We start from the raw sequence: 21,498 nt of genomic DNA on the forward strand, positions 1-21,498 counted from the left end.
AATAATTCTTAGGCTGGAGCGGAGGAGAGGCTGTGCACACCTCCCTGGCTGTGGCTTTCAAGGTAGTCCCTGAAGTCCTCTTCTCTATCCCTCAACACGGAGTGGGACTGGGAAATTCAGCCCTATCTGAGGCACTAAGTTAATTGTGTGACCTCTCTGTGTCTTTGTTTCCTCATCCCAAATGTATGACACAATTTGCATCAGCTGAATCATCTCCCTTATAGTTCTAAGTAGGTCAAGTGAGATTTCACAGATACAGTTTTATAGTATATTATGATCGTTGTTGGGTATGAAGAATATTAATAAAAGCCTTGTTCCTGTCATGTGTATGTGCAACTTGCATGACATTCCTCCGCTTGGGAAAAAGCAAAGCTATAAATCATATCCTTTTGATTTTAGAAATTCATTGTTTTGAGTCCCTGCATGGCAGAGTAGCAAAGGAACGTGGGAGTTCCTCACTGATGCCTCCCAAGCCCCCAGTTATCTGGGATCTTTTAAGATTTCCCAAGTTTGAAGCCATCAGACCTGCTTTCAGATTTTGCTCAGTTTGAAGCCATCAGACCTGCTTTCAGGTTTTGCTCAGAGAGGGCACTGGAGCACGGTCAGGGCATGCCATGGCTGCTTCTTCCTCCACTGTACAGGTGAATCTGTGTCACTGCGGGATGCTCTTTACTGCTTCATCATGCTCTTGCCAATCTTGACAGGACCTAGACATGACCTCTTGTCAAAGATTGTACTTTCATACACACACACACATGCACACACTTGCTTCATGCTCAACAGGTTCTAAAATTAGAAGGTTCACAGAATCCAGAGAGACTTTCAGACTTAGCCCTCGTTGAGCCAGACCAGAGCCAGCCCTTCCCCATGAACCTGAAGAACAGGTCCACTCACCCATGTACCTGCTGGGAGTAGCCAGGACATATAAATGAGGAAAGTATGGCCAGAAACCGCAGCAAAAGTGATACCAACTCCCCTTGCCTAGGCACCCAATACCAAGTCTGTTCCCTTCTCTTGCATGCATCTAAACAATCTCAGAACCCAAGAAGTTCCATGAGGTTTAAGAGATAGGAAGGCTCTATTTCCATTGGTTGTGGTCATTAATGGATGTCTGCTTCTTAGGGCACTCTCCTTGGAGCCAGATCAATGTGAATGAAAATCATCTTAGAGAAAAGTGTTGGCACTAATTATTTAAGCCAGTGGTTCACCAAGGGTGGTACTGGGCCAGGGACATCAGCATTGCCTGGGATCTTATTAGAACTGGGGCTCCTCTGCACCTAGGACTTGGTGGTGGGGTCCTGGAATCTGTTTTTTATCCAGCATGCTAGGTGATTCTGCGGCATGCTAAATTTGATAACCATTGTTTTTAGCCAGTAGATTTGAAGCCTGGCTGCACATGAAAATCACTTGGAGAAATTTAAAAGCTCTCTGTGCTCAAGACAAACCCTAGACCAACTGAATCAAAATTTCTTAGGGTGAGACCCTGGCATCAGTATTTTTTTAAATTCTGGGTAATTTCAATGTGAGTCAGGATAAAAACACACACACACATACAGATGTCTTTAAAACCACTGCAAATAACCAAATTAAATCAACTGAACAAGTGGCTTTATCTGTTGCACCTGTTACTAATGGTTGACAGCAAAGACTGATGTCAAACAAATAGACCTAAAAATTTCCAAAACCGACTGAGTCTCATAGGCAAGGTACGCCAGAGAATCTGGCATTAACTCACAAATTTCCTCATTGTTGATGGTCCCACTGATAACTCAGGCTGTTTTTCCTTTTAGTCTCCTGCAATTTCTTGGTGTGGGAGAATCACCAGTACAAGAGAGTGAAAAGGGGCAGATTCTCCTGAGGATCAAATGCCTTGGTAGATGTGAATCTGTTTTAATGTAGGGTCTTAGTTCAAAGTAGTATTTTGTTTTTCCAGAAGTCGAATTCAGAAAAGTCAGTTTTTTTTGTTTTTGTTTTTTTGTTTTTTGAGATGGAGTCTTACTCTGTCACCCAGGCTGGAGTGCAGTGGCGCAAACTCAGCTCACTGCAATGACCGCCTCCTGGGTCTAAGTGATTCCCCTGCCTCAGCCTCCTGAGCAGCTGAGACTACAGGCACATGTCACCACACCCATCTAAATTGTTTTTGTTGTTGTTGTGTTTTTAGTAGAGAAGAGGTTTCACCATGTTGCCCAGGCTGGTCTCAAACTCCTGAGCTCAAGTGATCCCCACACCTCAACCTCCAAAAGTGCTAGGATTACAGGCATGAGCCACCGTGCCTGGCTCAAAAAATCAGTTCCTACTCATAAATGCCTTTGCCTACTAAAGTCCCTCAGTCCTTTTGGCACCACTGAATTTAATCAAAAGTCTTATAAAGCAACCCCACCCCTGCGCTATTACACCTCCCAGTGAGATCACATTGCTGGTTTCCTCCAGCCGCCTTCTCTCTGGGGCTCTGAGGACCAAGCCAGGAGTCTGGCCCTCTGACACTGTTAGGCTCAACTTTAGCCTGTTCTGTCTCTGTAGTGACTCTGGCCTTAAGAGATGTGTGAGGTGATTTAACATCAAGTTAGAAAATCAAGCTCTCTTATTTGGATGGTTGCCCTGATGGGCAATTCACCTGTGTGATTGATTTTGCTAATCTGTTCTGTTTCCTCCTGGGTATCATGATCCTGGGTGAAGAAGAAAGGATAGGGGAGAGAGAGGGAGAAAGAGAGCTGGAGAGGGAAGATGAGGGTGTGGGAGAGACAGGGTGAGAGAAAGAGGGAGGAGGAAAGAGAAGGGAGGAAGGAGAAAAAGAAGGGGAGGGGACCGAAGTCTTAGAGAAGCTGTCTGCACGCAGAACAAGCAGGTGGCTTCTATTCTAACATTGAGCACTACCTTTAATGAGAGTAATAGTCCCTCTTTTAATTGCCTTAGCAATGCACATTCGAGGTCACCGATCCCTTCATGTGTTCTCTTTGTCCACAGTGCTGTTTCTGCATTCACAGCACACCAGCCTGGGTACAGATTTCATGACACCTTTGAGTTTCCCTAAAGGATCTGCTCTTATAAAATCAACGGTGGGCTAATAGATTTTGCTAAATAACTTGTATCAGAATGGAGAAGCGAGTTTCTGTAATATACTCCAAAGCAAATGACTTTAAATCCGCATGGAAATTTCCATTCTCCAAGGTTTTTCTTTAGCCACACCATCATGGGTTTGTGTTGTTGAAAATCCACCCTAAGATATTCCCCCGAGAATTGCAAAATTTTTCTTATCTCTAATTGATTATCCCTGGAGTGATCGGGGTGGAGGGAGGTGAAGGGATAAGGAAGGGGTGCTGTGGAGGCCACTGTAGGGCTGCTCCACGGCTCCCCATGTTTTCTCCTTTGGTCTCCTTGTCACTGATCTTGGATTTTGACTGCCAAGCAGAGGCTCTTGGCAACTGATATTGACTTTGTCTCTCAGCCGAATCTGGTAGGCACCATTCCCTCTCTCTGAAAGAGATGGCTGCTGACCTTTGCTTTGGCTCAGTCCTCAGCTGGTAGATGACATTTACTCACAGAAGTTTTGCTCAATATTCAGCCTAAATCCCTGCAGTTGCAGTTGGAGTTCTTTCCCCGTTGTTTTGTCCTTGGCGAGGGAGAATGCTCACCTTTACACAAAGTTATCTTGCCAGATTGAGAAAAAGAGGCTCTCATTTGTACTTGAAGCAGCTAGTTCTCATCAGTCTTACTGGAGATAGAACATAGCTGGAGATCTTGGGATCACGCGAAAGAGATGGCTTCTCAGCTCTGTGATTTTTGTCCCTTTATCAAAGGCTGCAGGTGTACATCTTCAAGTTGCATTGAACAAAATATATAACATCAAGAAGAGAGACCAAAAAATAGACCATGTGGGACAATGTCTTTAAATGCTACCTCTTGACCTTGCATTTTGTGCTAAAATTATAAAGGACTGAAGGCAAAAATGCAGATTGGCCTGTTTTAATGCAAAACAAAACAAAACAAAACAAAAGGCTTATAAAATAAAGCTGAAGAACTGGAATGGTATAGTTCTTGAAATGTCTGGTTTTTGAAATACGGTGTTGAAATGCAGAAACATGATCCTGTTTCTTCTAGTTGGGGTAAATAGGAAAGAACATAAGAGTAGGGTACAATTTTTTTTTAAAAGACTTCAGAGCTAATAGGAAAAAAAATGAACCAGCAAATTCCATCTTGGTTTTGAGAGAAGATAAATGTGAAGGAACTTTCCCCCACAGCCAGGACTGTTTACACGCACTGCTCAAATCAATCTTTCCTAAGCACTCGCGTTGCATCCCATTCATAATGATCTGATGCCTTTCTCATTGCCTCTTTCATTCTCTGCTGGTTAGAATTGTGGCTTGATTTAAATAAAAACACAGGCTTTATGTATTAAAATGAAAGCTTTCTTTTAATCCAAATATATAAGTACAAAAAAGGGTTTGGTTTAAAAATGTGTTTCCAGCCAGTGGATGAGAAGTGTGTTTTCACCAAGAAAGAGGTTGGCTCTAACATTTACCAATGGAGCCTGTGTAACTTCAAATGCCATGCAGACCAGGGCAGGCTGGCTTTTCCAGTGCTGCCAAAGTTTGGTCACTGTACTCTTAACCATCTTAAAAATTATTGCAGATAGCAATGAGCTTTTGTTTACATGGGCTAAATGTTATCGATATTTACCATATTAGTGTCAAAAAAATTGACACAGAGGTCAAAGGAAATACCACTTATGTGGGAAGCCAAGATGTGCAACTTGGGTAAACTGAGTCAGATCAGCTCTGAATAGTGTCCCATAAGGCAAGCCCAGGAGAGGTTTTTTAATAAGGGATTTCCACCAAAAGTTATTTCTGGAAATCCTAAATTGCAAACCCATTCTGATTGATTACTTAGGTTATTCCCAGCTGAGAAATGTTGAAGGCAGACGTAAACTGACTTCAGTTGTTTTCCAAGTCTATCGGAACATCCTGTGGTTTGACCTTTAGCAGGTGTGAGTGCAATCCTCTTGAAATCTCCCGACTTCTCTTTAAAGCTTTATCCTTAATGACTTCATTTTCTTTCACAAGGTTTAACATTTAGAAAAAAAATGCAAATACTGTACCTTAAAATAAAAAGCTGATCACAAGTTATCATAAAATATATTTTATTAAAATGACATTTTCTGAACAAAACAACTTTTGGAAAAGAGCAGAATTGTTTTATAGCTTTACAAGTGCTTTAAGTGTCTGGCCTAATAGAAGGCAGTTTGCTGGCTTCTCATGTCTGCTTTTGCCTTCAGCCTCTTGCAATATCACATCATGCAACCCCTGGAAAACAACACGCTGTGCTCATGAGACTAATGAGGGTTAAAGGGTAAATAACATCTTAGGATTATTATGAAAATAGTTTGATCCTATGAATGTACAAGGATCTTGGAGGCCCCAGGACCCCTGGAACACAATGTGAGAACCGCAGTGGTTCATGGACAAAGGCTTTTCCAGGGTAATTTTATGTGAGTATACAGACGTTTATTTTTGGCTGTGATTTTTTTTTCTGTTTATATTTTTTTTCTGTTTATGTTATCTGTTTAATGATAAGAGAAGCTGATGGAGAGACAGAAGGATTTATGATAAAGCAAATATAATAAATGTTAATGATGGAATCTTTATAGTGACTGATATGATGTTTATTTACTCTTAGTCATAAAATGTTACTTTAAAACATTATTTAGTTTTAAAAAGTTATTACCCTATAATGTCACTTATATGAAGTTTTAGAATAGGCAATGGTAGGAAAAGCAGTGAGACATAGTTGTCTCAGTGTGGCATGGGGACAGACATGAAGGGACTCTGGGGTGACAGTAACATTCTGTATCTTGATAATGGTTTAGGTCAAACTCAGAGTAATATACTTAAAAGTTTTGAATTTCATCTTATGTAAATTTACAAACAAATTTTAAAATGTCTTTAACTCTAGTCAATTATATGCATGCTGGAAGTAAGGGGGAAGTAAGCTGATATCTGCAGCTCACTTATAAATGAACCAGAAATAAGATTATCTGATAGAAATATAGAAGGATAGACAGATATGTGATAAAGCAAATATAATACAATGTTAATGATAGAATCTAGGTGGCAGGTATATAGGTGTTTTACATAAAATTCTTTAACCTTTTTCTTATTATAAAACTTTAATCTTTAAATTTTAGAGGAAAGTGAGTAAATGTGAAAAAAATCAAATTATAATGGTGACACATGGAAGGGCAAACACTGTGACCCTTCACTGGCCAAGGGGGAATCAGTAATTGGAAGAGCAAGTGGATATGCTTCTCTCTTCTCCACACCCTCACCTCTGGTTAAATGTTTCGGTTGACCTGTGGATAATCAGGGCTTAGCAGGTGCCAAGGCTTGTGCTTGTTACTGGGGGAACGAAACCTTTCCCTCATGGAGCTTACAAATGAATGGGGCAGAAAAGGGGCCAGAAAAATAGTGACCACGTTGTTAGAGTTTGAGCATCAGTCAAATCTTTGTAGAGACGGTGTGTCGCTATTTTGCCCAGGCTGGCCTCAAACCCCTGGGCTCAAGCAGTCCTCTTGCCTCAGCCTTTCAAGTAGCTGGAACTACAGGCATGCACCACTGCCCCTGGCTAACTTGAATCTCTATAATAGCCTTTCAAACTAGCTTTTATCAGTCCTGTATAACAGATGGAGAAACTGAGGCTTCGGTGGCTTGTAAGTAGGGGCTACACAGTTACTATGTGACGGAGCTATATTTGAACTCATGACTCTATGGCTCCTACATGTAACTACTTAGTGAACCAATGACAGCCACGTGCACATAATGATGTGTTGGTAAATGATGGACTGTATATACACTGGTGGTCCCATAAGTTTATAATGCTGTATTTTTACTGTACCTTTTCTATGTTTAGATATGCAAATGCCATTGTGTTACAATTGCCTACAGTATTCAGTTCAGTACCATGCTGTACAGGTTGTAGTTTAGAAGCAAAAGGTTTTACCGTATTGCCTGTATGTATAGTAGGCTCTACCATCTAGGTTTGTATAAGTGCACGCTATGCTATTTGCTCAAGGACATAATTGCTTATTGATGCATTCTTGGGATGTATCCCCATTGTTAAGTGACATGTGACTGTATAATAAAGGGCAATGTTAGATATTAGGCTAAATAGTCATTCAAGTGAATCAATATGGAAGTATAGAGGAAAGAGAAGTCGATTCTGACTTCATGAAGGAAGTCTTAAATGAGAATAGCCTTGAAAAATAAGCATCATTTTGATAAAAAGAAAAAGGGATGGGGAAAGGCCGTTCAGGCAGCATGAGCTATGGCAGCAAAAGGCCACTGTAGAGCGATGCCTTGTCGCACACATCCCAGCCAGCTGTGTGACCTTGGAACATATCCAAGGTTTAGTTTCCTCACCTGTAAATGCCAGTGATATTAATAATAACTTCAACTGGTTGTTATGAGAGTTCAGTGAAATGATGCATGGAAAGTATTTAGTTCAATGCTTTTTAAGGGCTCAATGAATATGAGCTATTACTGTTTTAGCCATAGGCAAGAAAGGATATGTCATGTGATTTTCTTTTTCCTGTTACATTAATTTCAGCTCAAATGTATACAGCACTTTGGCTCACAAAGTGGAAAGAGAAACACATAGAGTTTCTTACCCTGGGGCCCACGGGCAATGCCTGGATCATGAACCCCAGGGGGGTTCTAGAGGGCATAGCCTTTTTCTTTCTGTTCTGACTCCTGTGGTAGCCAGCACAGTGCTGGTTCTAAGCAGAAGCTTAAAATTATTTATCAAATTGTATCGTGAGTTCTAAACCCCATCTAGTCAGTCTAGGCGAGAGTTATTTTCAGGCTTTCTTTATCCGCATTCATGGCTCCCCTGCTATTTCTCTTCTCCTAGGCCCTGCCCCAGTCCCTGCACACTGCCCATTGCTTTTCTATATCTCTACCCTAACCCTAATGCCACTCACAAATCTGTCCCTCTTTGAAGCTCGTCACACTTTACATCCAAATGACCCCTCTTACCTTCTTCCTCACTTACCCCACACCCCTCCCAATCCCCCAACACAGAGATGGGACTGGATAAAATAGGTGCTCAAAAGATTGAGGCTAGCATCTCAGGGCTGGTGGCTGGAGTGGAGCTTTACTCACTGAAAAGAATGAGGGATGGAGAAGACTGAGTAAAAAGCTGGAATATCCAGCTGGTGGCTAAAGGCAGATGTTAAGTCAGGGCATTAAACCAGAATCCAGGTGCCTGAGAAGTGGGAGCAGATGTATCTGCAATAAATGGGGCAAATGAATGTTGGGGTAGAGTCTTGAAGCCATTAAGTTCCTTCGTGCTTCGCAAATATTTACTGAGCTGTGATCATGGCAGACACCACACTGGGGAAACAGCTGAGCAAGAGGACTGCCAGACTCTCTGTCCTCATGGAGTTTCCATCCTGGTGGAATGATCAGGATGCACAATGCATGAGGAAGAAGCAATGTTCAAGGTCATTGTCAGGGATTAATGAGTTAGGAAAGAAAGGGAGAAACGGAGAGGTGTTTCAGAGAGACTTCAGGGAGAACAGGTATTCTATGTGGTCAGAGGAGCTGAGAGCTGAAGGGTGGGACAGAGCCGGCCACGTTAACATGGGGGACAGAAGCTAGCAGTGGGAACTGCAAGTGCAAAGATCCCAAAACGGAGACAAAACTGGCATTTGCAGGGAGAAGAAAGATGATATAGAGATACAGATCATTGGCTGGCTGCCCTGCACTGAGCCCATCTACTAGTTTGGGAGAACGTTCTGTTGACAAGCGGTAGAGCCCACTTTTCACTAAGAAAGGAGACATGGTCTCATGCTTGCTCTCTCCCCAGCTTGGCAGCCAGAATTGAGCATGTGTCCTAGGGCCTCCAGCCAGCTAGATGCCCCCAATGGGACTTTGAGCTTTGGGCAAATTATTCAAAGATGAAGGGTCAGGGAGATTAGGACCCACCTAGCCTGTAGTTAGTGAACACACGTTGACTACAATCACACTGAAAATTTCTGCCTTTAACAGACAGACAGTAATAAGAATGCCACACATCTGTGGCAGCACAAAAGGGGAACATTCAGATCAGATCTGCTTCCTCTTAGACATGAGACCTGCTCTCACTAAGCCATCTTTTGACTTAGGACTAGATCGGGATAGTGCCTTTACCTCTGGAGCCATCTGGCCAACGGCCTATGTGCCAGAGGGCTGTTGTGGTTTAATGTGAGCATGCTGAGTTTCTTTGGTTGCACATTATGGCAAGTCTAGGGTAAATTCTAAATACTTTTGTAGCAACAAAGGGTGTTTGCCACAATTCTGCCTGCTTTTATTTATTGCTTTTAAAAATCACGGTCTTATAGTGATTTACTCCGTGAACTACAAGTGCCAATATTTGATGCTAATGTTTTTAGTCCCATGTTTATGGATTGATGGTCTTTCCTTTGAAACATATGATCATTTCTCTTGAATTTCACTCTTTTGGTGCCTATGGTTTCACTCATTAGGCTTTTAAAATGTAAATATTTAAATATGTCTAAATAAATTGTTGATAAAATATTATAAATAACTGTAAATAAAAATGTGCCTTCTCACCAAAGAAGATACCTGGCACATAAGCATATGAAAAGATGCTTCACCTCATATGTCATTAAATAAATGCAAATTTCAAAAACAACGAGGACTCACTACACACCTATTAGAATGGCCAAATCCGTAACATGAACAACATCAAATGCTGATGAAGGTATGGAGAAACAGGAAATCTCATTCATTGCTCATGGGAATATAAACTAATATAGCTACTTTGGAAAACAGTTTGGCAGTTTTTTACAAAACAAAATGTACTTTTTAAATTTTTTTATTTTTTTTGTTTTGAGACAGAGTCTTGCTCTGTCACCAGGCTAGGGTAAAATGTCATGATCTCAGCCCACTGCAACCTCTGACTCCTTGGTTCAAGCGATTCTCCTGCCTTGGCCTCCTGAGTAGCTGGGATTATAGGCATGTGCCACCATACCCAGCTAATTTTTGTATTTTTAGTAGAGTCAGGGTTTCACCATGTTGGCCAGGATGGTCTCGATCTCCTGACCTCGTGATCTTCCCACCTCGGCCTCCCAAAGTGCTGGGATTACAGGGGTGAGCCACCGTGCCCAGCCAATGAAACTAAATGTACTCTTAACATATGATCTGGTAATGACACTTCTTGATATTTACCTAAATGACCTGAGAAGGTATCCGTGCAAAAATCTATACACACTGTTCATAGCAGCATTATTCATAATTGCCAAATCTTGAAAGTAACCAAGAGGTCCTTCAGTATGTGAATGAGTAAATTAACTGTGGTACATTCAGACAGTGGAATATTATCCAGCACTAAAAAGAAATGAGCTAGCAAGCCACAAAAAGACATGGAGAAATTGTAAATGCATTTTACTAAGTGAAAGAAACCATTCTGGAAAAGGCGCAACAATAGCAACAGTAAACAAGGATACAAAGGTGGAGCACTGCAGATTTTTAGAAAATACTCTGTAAGATATTACACTGGTAGATATGTGCCATTGTACATTTGCTCCAAACCCAAAGAATATACAACGCTAAGCATGAATCTAATATAAACTACAGACTGTGGAAGATAATGTGTCAATGTAGATTCATCATTTGTAACAGACGCACCACTCTGGTTCAAGATGTTGATAAGGAGAAAAAAATAAGTGTAAAATCTTTATGAAATTAACCTTTCTTAAAGAAAAAAGCTCCATGTAATGTTTCAAAAGATGTTATAAATAAAAAGTAACATGTAAAAAAATAATTAAAAAATTTGAAATGCTATTGTGATTCTGTTTTAGGATTGTGATTCTGTTTTAGGTTTTAGGATTGGAAGCAAAACGTCTGGTGTCTGGTTGTCATCAGAGTAGGCTAGGAATCCCAGAACAAGCATGGGGACACTGAGGTCCGGAGGGACCTTTCAGCAGACCATCTGTAGGGATGTCACGCCATCCTGCCCAGATACATAGGTAGTAGCACTGTTTTATTTTAATAGTCAGGATAAGAGTAAATGTCTTTCATCTTTCCCCATAGCGCCCTTTCACTACTGCCTTTGGGATTTGGAAGACCATGGCTTCTGCTAGCATAAGACAGCAGCTCAGGAAGAGACAGACAATAGCATTTCAAATTGCAACCACATTTAGCATATTTAATAAAAACTGCCCTCCACACACAACCTTAACCTAGCAATTCTTATCAATGCCAGAAACCTGACTCATTAATTAAAGCTGCCCTTGGACTGAGCTGCGTCCAAAATGATAATTTGCTGAAGAAAAACAAAAAAAGGCCTTGCAGGCAAGGATGCTTAAAAGGGCATCTAGGAGCTGATACCATCAATGCATCTGGTCAGTTGCAGATTCTGGGGCCCCAAGCGGTTCTTCAAAAATTCAGAATCCTCAACCTCACATCGGACCTTCAATTATAATACCCTGATGTCTAAAAATCTCCTGTACACACAGGACAGCTTCCATGTCTCTCACCAAAGCAGATGTGGGAGCCTCACAGTATAGCAACATGAAAATATAATAAATCAAATTTATACAGCAGTTTGTGGTTAAGAAATGGAGATTCTGGACTTGGAGGTCAGGATCATAACTAACAGGTGGTGACATCCCAATTTGAACCAAGGGCAATATGCCTTGATCTTGTGCATGAGGCACCTAGCACATTGCTGAAATGTGTATGAAATTTTTTTTAATGCTTGAAAAAAGTATCTATCGGTAGGAGGCGTAATAAAAAATCATCACTGAAATTCATGAATGCTATAGTACCTATTAATACTACTGTTATTCATTAAAATTGTGGAAAATATAAATAATATTCTTGCAATTGGCACTTAGTGGCTTTTTTCCATGAATGAGATGAATTTACAAGTGTTTTCAACAGTTTATTCTCACCTTCTATCCCCTATGAAATACAGTTTTTCTTCTTAAAGTTCTAAGTTGTTTAGTGTGAGCTCTCTTAACTTGGAAACGTAAAGCTTGAAGTTGGGCAAGGTTTAATGTTTAAGTTGAGGAAATGACCAAGCCTCTGCTTTCAGTAGCATTTAGTAGCACAGTTTCTATGAGACTTAGTTGAAAAAAATCTCAAAAATGATTTTTTTTTTCTCTTCAAATATCATCATCAGGTTATTTCCACCTTTCAGGATGCTATAATTGCACTTTTCTTGGAAATGTCAAATGAGTCTATGAATACAGTATAATTACTGTGCAGGAAGGAAGCTAAACAGGTGACTATTGATGCTAGAAAGAAAAATCAAAAGAACTTAAAAGTGAGACTTTTTCCAGAAAGTCCCATGGTCAGGCAGGCAAAGGTCCAAATCAATCCTCGTGACTGAAAACTGCAAAAAGCATTGCTGGTTTGGCTTTTTTCAAATGGTGGCTTTAGGCTGTGAAACAAAAAGTCCCTAAGGTCCCAACCGTGGCGACTGCCTCATACCACTGACTTCATCTATATGGCTTTTAAACTTGTTTTAGTGAACAAAATCTCTATGGAAAGAGATTCTAAAAGTAGAAAGGCTTGTCTTTTAATAAACAACAGCATTATTGAGAAATAATTTACATATAATTCACCCATTTAAAGTGTACAGTTCAGTGATTTTAGTACACTCACAAAATTCTACAAACACTAATTCCAGAGCATTTTCTCTCTCCAAAAAGAGAGCTCATATTCATTAGACATTAGTCCCCATTTCTCTCTAACACCCTCACTTCAGCCCTAGGCAACCACTAATTTATTTTCTCTTGCTATGGATTTGTCTATTCTGGACATTTCATATAAATGCAATCACACAATATGTGGCCTTTTGTGACTGGCTCCTTTAGCAGAAAATTGTCAACTCTTACTTATGTTGTAGTACATGCCACTACTTCATTTCTCTTTATTACAAATAACATTTTATTGTATGGATGTACAATTTTGTTTATGCATTTATCAGCTGATAGGCAGCTGGGTTACCACTGAGTTATAAGTTTTTAAGTATATTCTAGATACAATCTCCCTATCAGATATGTGATTTGTAAATATTTCTCCCATTTTATAAGATATCTTTCATTTTTTCATAGTGTTCCCTGAAGCACAAACATTTTTAATTTTGATGAAGCCCAATGTATTTATTTTTTTCTTTTATTGTTTTTACTTTTGAGTTCGTATCCAAAAACACATTGCCTAACCCAAGGTCATGAAGATTTATGCATATGTTTTCTTTGAAGACGTTTACTTGAATATTTTGAGTTAATTTTTATATGTACTATGAGGTAGGAGTCCAATTTCATTCTTTTACATGTGAATATTTAGTTGCTCCAGCACCACTTGTTGAAAAGACTATTCTTTTCCCACCTAATGATCAAGACACTTAAAAAATAAATTGATTATAGATGTGTAGGTTTACTTCTCAACTTTCAATTCTATTCTGTTTATCTATATGTCTGTCCTATGCCAGTACCATACTGTTTTGATTACTATAGCTTTGTAATAACTTTTGAAAATTGGGAAATGTGAATATTCAACTTTGTTATTTTTTTCCAAGATTGTTTTGGCTACAAAAACAACTTTTTATATGGAAATCTTGAATTTCTACATAAAGTTTAGGAACAGCTTGTCAGTTTCTTCAAAAGAGCCCATTATGATTTTGATAGTGATTGAGTTGAATTTGTAGATCAATTTGGGGTATAGTGTTTTCTTAACAATATTATTTCCAATTCATGAAGATGGAATGTTCTACTTATTTGGGTTATTAATTTTTTTACAACATTTTGTAGTTTTCAGAGTATAAGTGTTGCATGTCTTTTGCTACATTTATTTATAAGTGTTTATTTCTTTTGATGCTAATGTAGGTAGCACTGTTTTCTTAATATCATTTATAGTTTGTTTATTGCTACTACATACTATTTTATGTATATTGATCTTGTATCCTGCAACATTGCTGAACTCATTTATTAGTTCTCATTTTTTTAATGGATCTCTTAAAATTTTCTGTATACAAGATCATGTCATCTGCAAGTAGAGATAATTTTACTTCTTCTTTTCCAAACTGGAAGCCTATTGTTTAATTTTCTTGCCCAATTGCCCTGGCTAGAAACTCCAGTACAATGTTGAATAGAAGTGGTGAGAGCAGACATCTTTATCTTGTTCTTGATCTTAGGGAGACAGTCTTTCTTATGTGACACCATTTTGAAATGTAATACCATTGAGTAAAATGTTAGTTGTGTGGTTTTTGTAGATGTCTTTTATCAAGTTGAGAAAGCGCTTTACTATTCCCAGTTTGTTTGAAATTTTTAATCATAAAGTGGTATTGAAGTTTGAAATATTTTTAAGCGTCTATTGAGATTGTTATATAATATTTACCCATTATTCTATTAATGTGGTATATTATATGAATTGATTTTCTGATCTGCCTTTTTCTACATTGATAAATGTGAGAAGTATGGAGGAAAGAACTCAATGCTGGAATATCAATAGCATTTTTTCTAGAAGTTGCATAATTAGCTAGTATAAATACCATCTCCTAGAAAATTGTTTTGGGGAGATATTGTTACATTCGTTTAAAGTTTAAAATTTTGCTTTAAAAGGAAAATATACACACACTACACAAGCAGGTACTTTTCTAAAAGGACTCTTTTCTATTAGGTTACCTGAGGTGAGAAAGTTTGAATTTAATTTACTCAAGCAATGCTTTAGCTCTCCCATCAAACTCTCCCTTTTAACTTTCTGTGAAAGTTGTCAGAATCAAAGTAGTGCGACTTGTGTTAAAACTCTGAGAAATGGAGCCAGGAAAAGTCATGAAAAGAGGGCTTTCATGCACATATGCCTAAAGACTATCACAAAAGACTCTACAAAAATGACAACCTTGCACAAATACCACCATAACCTTGCACAGAAAATACTTCTGCAAGGACATCTGTCTGGCAACTGCCTGTCTAATCTTGGACTAATTACACCTTTGTTACTGATGCTTGTAACCAAGGATAATTGATTCAAAATAATTTATGAAATCTTCATTTTGCCTTTAAAATCTTTCCTTTACCCCAACCTCCTTGAATGCATACATAATTTACTATGGCATGTGTATTTCCATGGCAATACTCTAATAAATATCTTTTTCTTTTAGTGAGTCTCCTCTCTGCCTGTTATTTAGGTTGACATATCTGGAGTCAGAAGCAAGATCTAAAGCAAGACCACTTTTGGAAGGAATTGACAATTCTTGGAGCCAGTATGTGCTTGAGCCCTTTACACACTCTCCTTCCACAGCCCATCTTCTCTGCCCAAGGGTTGCTCTTACTGGTAAAAGCTCTTTGACTTTATTTGGATCTGATTTGGAGAAGACCACCTTAATGAAGGACTTTTCACTCTCCTGGGATGATAAAAGACTTTCTGTCTTTTCTGGAAAGCTCTTTCTGATATAAAGACAAAGTGTCATTTTGGTTTGAGAACTCTAGTCTCTATAGAAATTACACTATATCTGTGAGGACTTTATATCTTTTCTGATGAATTCATTTTTAAAAAAATATTTTTAAATTGACACAATTGTACATATATATGGGGTACATAGTGATGTGTTCATACATCCAATGAATAGTGATCAGATATGGGTAATTAACATATTTATCATCTCAAACATTTACCTTTTCTTTGTTTTAGAAACATGCACAAGCCTCTTTCTAGCTCCTTGAAACCATATACTATTGTTAACTGTAGTTGTTCTCCAGTGCTGTAGCACATGATAACTTATTCCTCCTATCTAGCTGTAATGTTGTATCTTTTAACAAATCTCTTCCTATCCTTCCCAGCCTCTAGTATGATCTGCTCTACTTTTTACTTTTATGAAATCAACTTTTTTCAGCTTCTACATATTGAATGAGAACATGCAGTGTTTGACTTTCTGTTCCTACCTTACTTCATTTAACATAATATTCTCTAGTCTATCTCCATGTTGCCATGCATAACAGGATTTCATTCTTTATGAGTGAATAGTATTCCATTTTGTAAATATACCACATTTTATGTATTCATTCGTCTGTTTTTGGAAACTAGGTTGTGTTTATATCTTGGTTATTGTTAATAGTGCTACAATAAACATGGGGGTGTAGATGTCTCTTTGATATACTGATTCCCTTTCTTTTAGATAAATGCTCTGTAGCGAGATTGCTGGCTCATACAAGAGTTCTATTTGCAGTTTTTTGAGGAAACTCCATACCGTTTTTATAACGTCTGTGCTAGTTCACACTCCTACCAACGGTGTATAAGTTTCCTTTTATCATTTATTATAATAGTGACATTGAGAATTATTTCATATGTTTGTTGACCATTTGCATGTCTTCTTTTGGCAATGTCTGTCCAGATCATTTGCCCATTTTTAAATTGTATTGTTTGTTTGGTTTTTGCTATGGAGATATTTGGGTTCCTTTTACAGTCTGAATATTAATCTCCTGTTAGATTAATACTTTGGAAATATTTTCTCCCATTCAATAGGTTGTCTTTTTAGTTTGTTGATTGTTTCCTCTGCTGCACAGAAGCTTTTTAGTTTAATATAATCCCATTTGTTTTTGCTTTTTTTGACTGTGCATTGCAGTCTTATTCATAAAAACTCTTCCCAGACCAATGTCCTGAAGCATTTCTCCAATCTTTTCTTCTAGTATTTGTATAGTTTCGGGTCATACATTAAGGTCTTCAGTCAATTTAAAGTTGATTTTCACACTGGGTGAGAGGTAGAAGTCTAGTTTTATTCTTCCACATATGGATATACAGTTTTCCCAGCACCATTTATTGAAGAGAGTCTCCTTCTCTAATGAATGTTCTTGGTGCTTTTGCCAAAACTAGTTGGCTGTAGCTATATGGATTAATTTTGGGGTTCTCTATTCTGTTCTATTGGTCTATGCATCTGTCTTTATGCCAGAACCATGCTATTTTGGTTACTATAGTTTTGTAGCATATTTTGAAGGCTGATAGTAGCATGCCTCTAGCTTTGTTCTTTTTGCCTCGGATTACTTTGGCTATTCAGGGTCTTCTGTGGTTCCATATAAATTTTAGTATTTTGTTTTTTCAATTTCTGTGAAGAATGTCAGTAATATTTTAATGGGGATTGAATTTTAGTATTTTTTTCAATTTCTGTGAAGAATGTCAATTATATTTCAATAGGGATTGCATTGAATCTGTGGATGGCTTCAGACAGTATAGTCATTTTAACATTATTAATATTTCTGATCTATAAGCATTTGTATTTTCTTCAATTTCTTTTATCAGTGTTTTATAGTTTTTCTTGTAGAGATCTTTCACCCCCTTGGTTAAATTTATTCCTAGAATTTTATTTTAGTTTTGCTGTTATAAATGGGATTGTATTTTTTATTTTTCAGTAAATTGTTGTACATGTATAGAAACACTACTCATTTTTTGCATTTGATTTTGTATCTTGCTACTTTCATAAATTTGTTTAACAATTCTAAGAGGCTTTTTCATAGAATTTTTAGGTTTTTCTATATGTAGGATTATGTCATCTGCAAACAAAGACAATCTGACTTTCTCCTTTTCAGTTTGGATGCCCTTTAGTTCTTTATCTTGCCTAATTGCTGTCTAGGACTTCTGGTACTATGTTAAATAAGAGTGTTGAAAATAGCCATTCTTGTTTCAGTTCTTAGAAGAAAAGCTTTCAGTTTCTCTCTGTTTGGCTTGATGTTAGCTGTGGGTTTAATCAGATATGGGTTTTAATTTATTGAGATACTTTCCTTTTATACCTAGTTTATTGAGAGTTTTTAATCACAAAGTAATGTTGAATTTTCAAATGCCTTTTCTGACCTATTGAGATGATTGTATGGTTTTTGTCTTTCTTTTTGTTTATGTGATATATCACATTTATTGATTTTCATATGTTGACATATTCATGCATCACTGGAATAAATCTCACTTGATCATGCTGTATTATTTTTTTCTAGTGTTTTGTTGGATTTGGTTTGCTGGTATTTTGATGAGGATGTTTGCATCTGTATTTATTAATGATATTTGTTTGTAGTTTTCTTTTTTTGTTGGTCCTGTGTCTGGTTTTGATATCAGGGCAATGATGGTCTCATGGATGAATTAAGAATAATTATCTTCTCTTTAATATTTTGGAATAGTTTGAAAATAATTGGTGTTAATTCTTCTTTAAAAGTTTGGTAGAATTTAACAGTGAAGCTATTTAGTCCTAGACTTATTTGTTGGGAAATTTTTTATTACTGATTTAATCTCATAATTGTTATTGGTCTATTTAGGTTTTCTATTTCTTTTTGGTTTAATCTTTGTAGGTTGTATGTATCCAGGAACTTATCCATTTCCTCTGTATTTTTAATTTTTTTTGGAATATAGTTATTCATAATAGTCTTTAATGATCCTTTGTATTTCTGTAGTACATGCTGTGATGTCTCCTTTTTTATTCTTGATTTTGCTTATTTGGGTCTTCTCTTTTCCTAGTCTAGTTAATAATTTGTTGATTCTGCTAATCTTTTCAGAAAACCAAGATTGTTTTATTGATTTTTTTTAATCTGAATTTTGTTTATTTCTCCTCTGATCTTGATGATTTCTTATCTTCTACTTATTTTGTTTTATTTGTTCTTGCTTTTCTAGTTCATTGAGATGTATCATTAGGTTAATTGAAATAATTTCTTTTTAGGATGTAAGTTTTCTCTCTTTTTTGCCATAAATTCACCCCTTAACACTATTTGTTTTTGCTGGGTACCATAGGTTTTGGTACATTGTATTTCTAGTTTCATTGGTTCCAAAAAATTTTTAAATTTTCTTCTAATTTTTTACTTTATCCAGTGGTCATTCTGAAGCAAGTTGTTTGATTTCCATATATTTCTAGAGTTCTGAATATTTCTCTTGTTATTGATTTCTAGTTTTATTCTATTGTGATCAGATAAGCTACTTGATATGATTTTAACTTTTAAAATTTTTTGAGACTTGTTTTTTGTCCTAACATATGGTCAATCCTGGAGAATGTTCCATGTGTTGATGAAAAGAATGTGTATTCTGCAGCTGTTGAGTGAAACATTCTGTACATGTCTGTTAGGTCTATTTGGTCTATGATGCAGATTAAATCTAATATTTCTTTACAGATTTCTGCCTAGATGATCTGTTCAATGCTGAGTGGAATGTTGAAGTTTCCAACTATTACTTGTTGGTGTTTATCTCTTCCTTTGAACCTAACAATATTTTCTTTATATTTAATATATCTGAGTGCTCTGGCTTTGGATGTGTATATATATTTACAATTGTATGTTCTTACTCATTGATTCTTCAATTATTACATATTGTCTTTCTTTGTCTTTTTTTTTTTTTTTAACAGCTTTTGACTTAAATTCTGTTTTATCTGGTATAAATATTGCCACTCCTGCTCACTTTTGGTTTCTGTTTTTGTGGAGTAGTTATTTTTCCCCATCTCTTCACTTTCAGTTGATGTATGCCTTTCCAGATGAAGTGATTTTCTTGTAGACAGTACATAGTTGGGCTCTTTTTTAAGTCTATTCAGTCAATCTATATTTTCTAATTGGGGAATTTAATCAATTTCCACTCAAAGTTATTATTGATAGATGAGGACTTACTCCTGTAATTGTATTGATTGTTTCTTGGTTGTTTTGTATATCCTTTGCTCCTTACTTCCTTTATTATTTGTTTTCATAGTTTGGTGGTTTTCTGTAGTGATAAATTTTGCTCCCTTTTTCTTTATGACTCTACCAGAGACTTTCATAATTTTACATGTTTTCATGATAGTGTTATTGTCTTTTTACCTCTGAATATAAAACTCCCTTGAGTATTTCTAAAGGGAAAAGAATTTCTAGTAAAACCAGTCTAGTGGTGATGCATTTCCTGAGTTTTTGCTTCTCTGTCTGTGAAAGATTGTATTTCTCCTTCATTTCTGATGGATAGATTTGCTGGATATAATATTATTGGCTGACTTTTTTTTTCTTTCAGTACTTTGACTATACCGTTCCATTCTCTTCTGGTATGTAAAATTTCTGCTGAAAATTTTGCTCTTAGTTTAATAGGGATTCACTTATATGTGACTTAGCATTTTTTCTTACTGTTTTTAGTATTCTTTGTCTTTGACCTTTCACAATTTGACTATAATGTTCTTTTGTTAAAAATTTCTCTGTTGAATTTCTCATTCAAATCATGAATTGTCTTTCTGATTTTGTTAAATTGTATATCTATATTCTCTTGTATCTCATTGAACTTTCTTAAGATTATTATTTTGAATTACTTTTCTGGCAATTTGTATATTTCCTGATGTTGGGATCTGTTATTGAAGAGTTATTGTATTCCCTTGGAGGTGTCACATTTCCTTGCTTTTTCATGTTTGATGTGTTTCTAAATGGATTTCTATGTGTCCAATAGCACAGTCACCTCTTCCAATTAGATGGAATAGGTTTTGTACGGAGAGATTTATTCATATGGATAGGTGGTATCAGGTGAGTGGCTGCATGGTTCCAGTTGGATACACTAGGATTGTCTTCATGTAGTTTCTTCAGCTGTAATCCATGCTAGTAATCTTAGCAAGTGTCTTGGTGACCTAGGCTGTTAAAATTTATTGGTGGTAGTGGCGTGGTTTGCTGGTGATGGGCTTGCTGAGTTGTTTCTCAAGTCAGGGATATGTACATGCATACAGTGCATTGGACAACTTGGGATCTGGCTTGTTGAGATTGGAGCCTTGGGATTATTACTGTGTCAGAGGGCTGCCTCACTGGCTTGGAGGTGTGTCTGCCTGGGATGGGACTGGTGGACTGTTTCCCTGGTTCAGGGTGTAGCACACAGCTGCTCCACCAGCCTGGGGGCATGTCTGTCACGAGTGGGCCCACAGGGCTGTTTCTCAAGCTATGGAGGTGAGTATATGACTACCTGGCTGTGGGCATGTTCATTGGCTGTTTTTTAGGCCCTAGGAGTGGGCACAGGGCCACTGGGCAGGCCTGGGGGCATGTCTTTCAGAAATGGGCCCCCAAGGCTGTTTCTCAGGCACTGGGTGTAGTGTGTCATTGCTCATTCAGCCTAGCGTTATGTCTGATGGTGGTGGCTTGTGAGCTAGCTCAAGGGCAGGTTCACCCTGGGTAGGACTGCCAGACTGTTTCTCCAGCTAGAAGCGTGTGCAGTAAGGGTAGGTTTCCTTGCTGTATAGGACCAGAGTCATAGCCAATTTGGGGTCTAGGCTTTATGTAGCCAGAGTTGTGACATTCAGCTACTCAGGTGGGCTTGGTGGAATGAAGACAGAGCCTCTGGGCTTGAGAAGTGCAGTGGCTATTGGCTTCCAGAGGAGGGTGTACCCCACAGGTGGCTCTGGTATTACAATGGTGCTGTCTTGCAGCAGTTTATCTCAAAAGGGGGAGATGGGAGGTGGGGAGTGCTCACCTTATGCTTCTAATTTAGAGCATTATAGCTGTGTGAATTCCTGGTAGCTTCCTAAATTGGGCTAAGGGCTGGTGAA

At 37.7% G+C, this 21,498-nt stretch overlaps 1 long non-coding RNA gene across 3 annotated transcripts in view; it reads left to right on the forward strand.

Annotated features, from left to right (window-relative positions):
• Positions 1-5,321: 5,321 nt before the first annotated feature.
• The window catches only part of LOC105732712 (uncharacterized), a 252,087-nt gene continuing 235,910 nt past the window's right edge, over positions 5,322-21,498 (forward strand). For all 3 annotated transcript variants that reach the window (XR_010343271.1, XR_010343273.1, XR_010343275.1), the window contains exon 1: positions 5,322-5,485. This is a non-coding gene — a long non-coding RNA (uncharacterized LOC105732712). The remainder of the gene's footprint in view (positions 5,486-21,498) is intronic.

Source organism: Aotus nancymaae, unplaced genomic scaffold (genome assembly GCF_030222135.1).
Source record: "Aotus nancymaae isolate 86718 unplaced genomic scaffold, 86718_ANA_hifiasm-v0.15.2.pri h1tg000001l, whole genome shotgun sequence".
NCBI lineage: Eukaryota > Metazoa > Chordata > Mammalia > Primates > Aotidae > Aotus > Aotus nancymaae.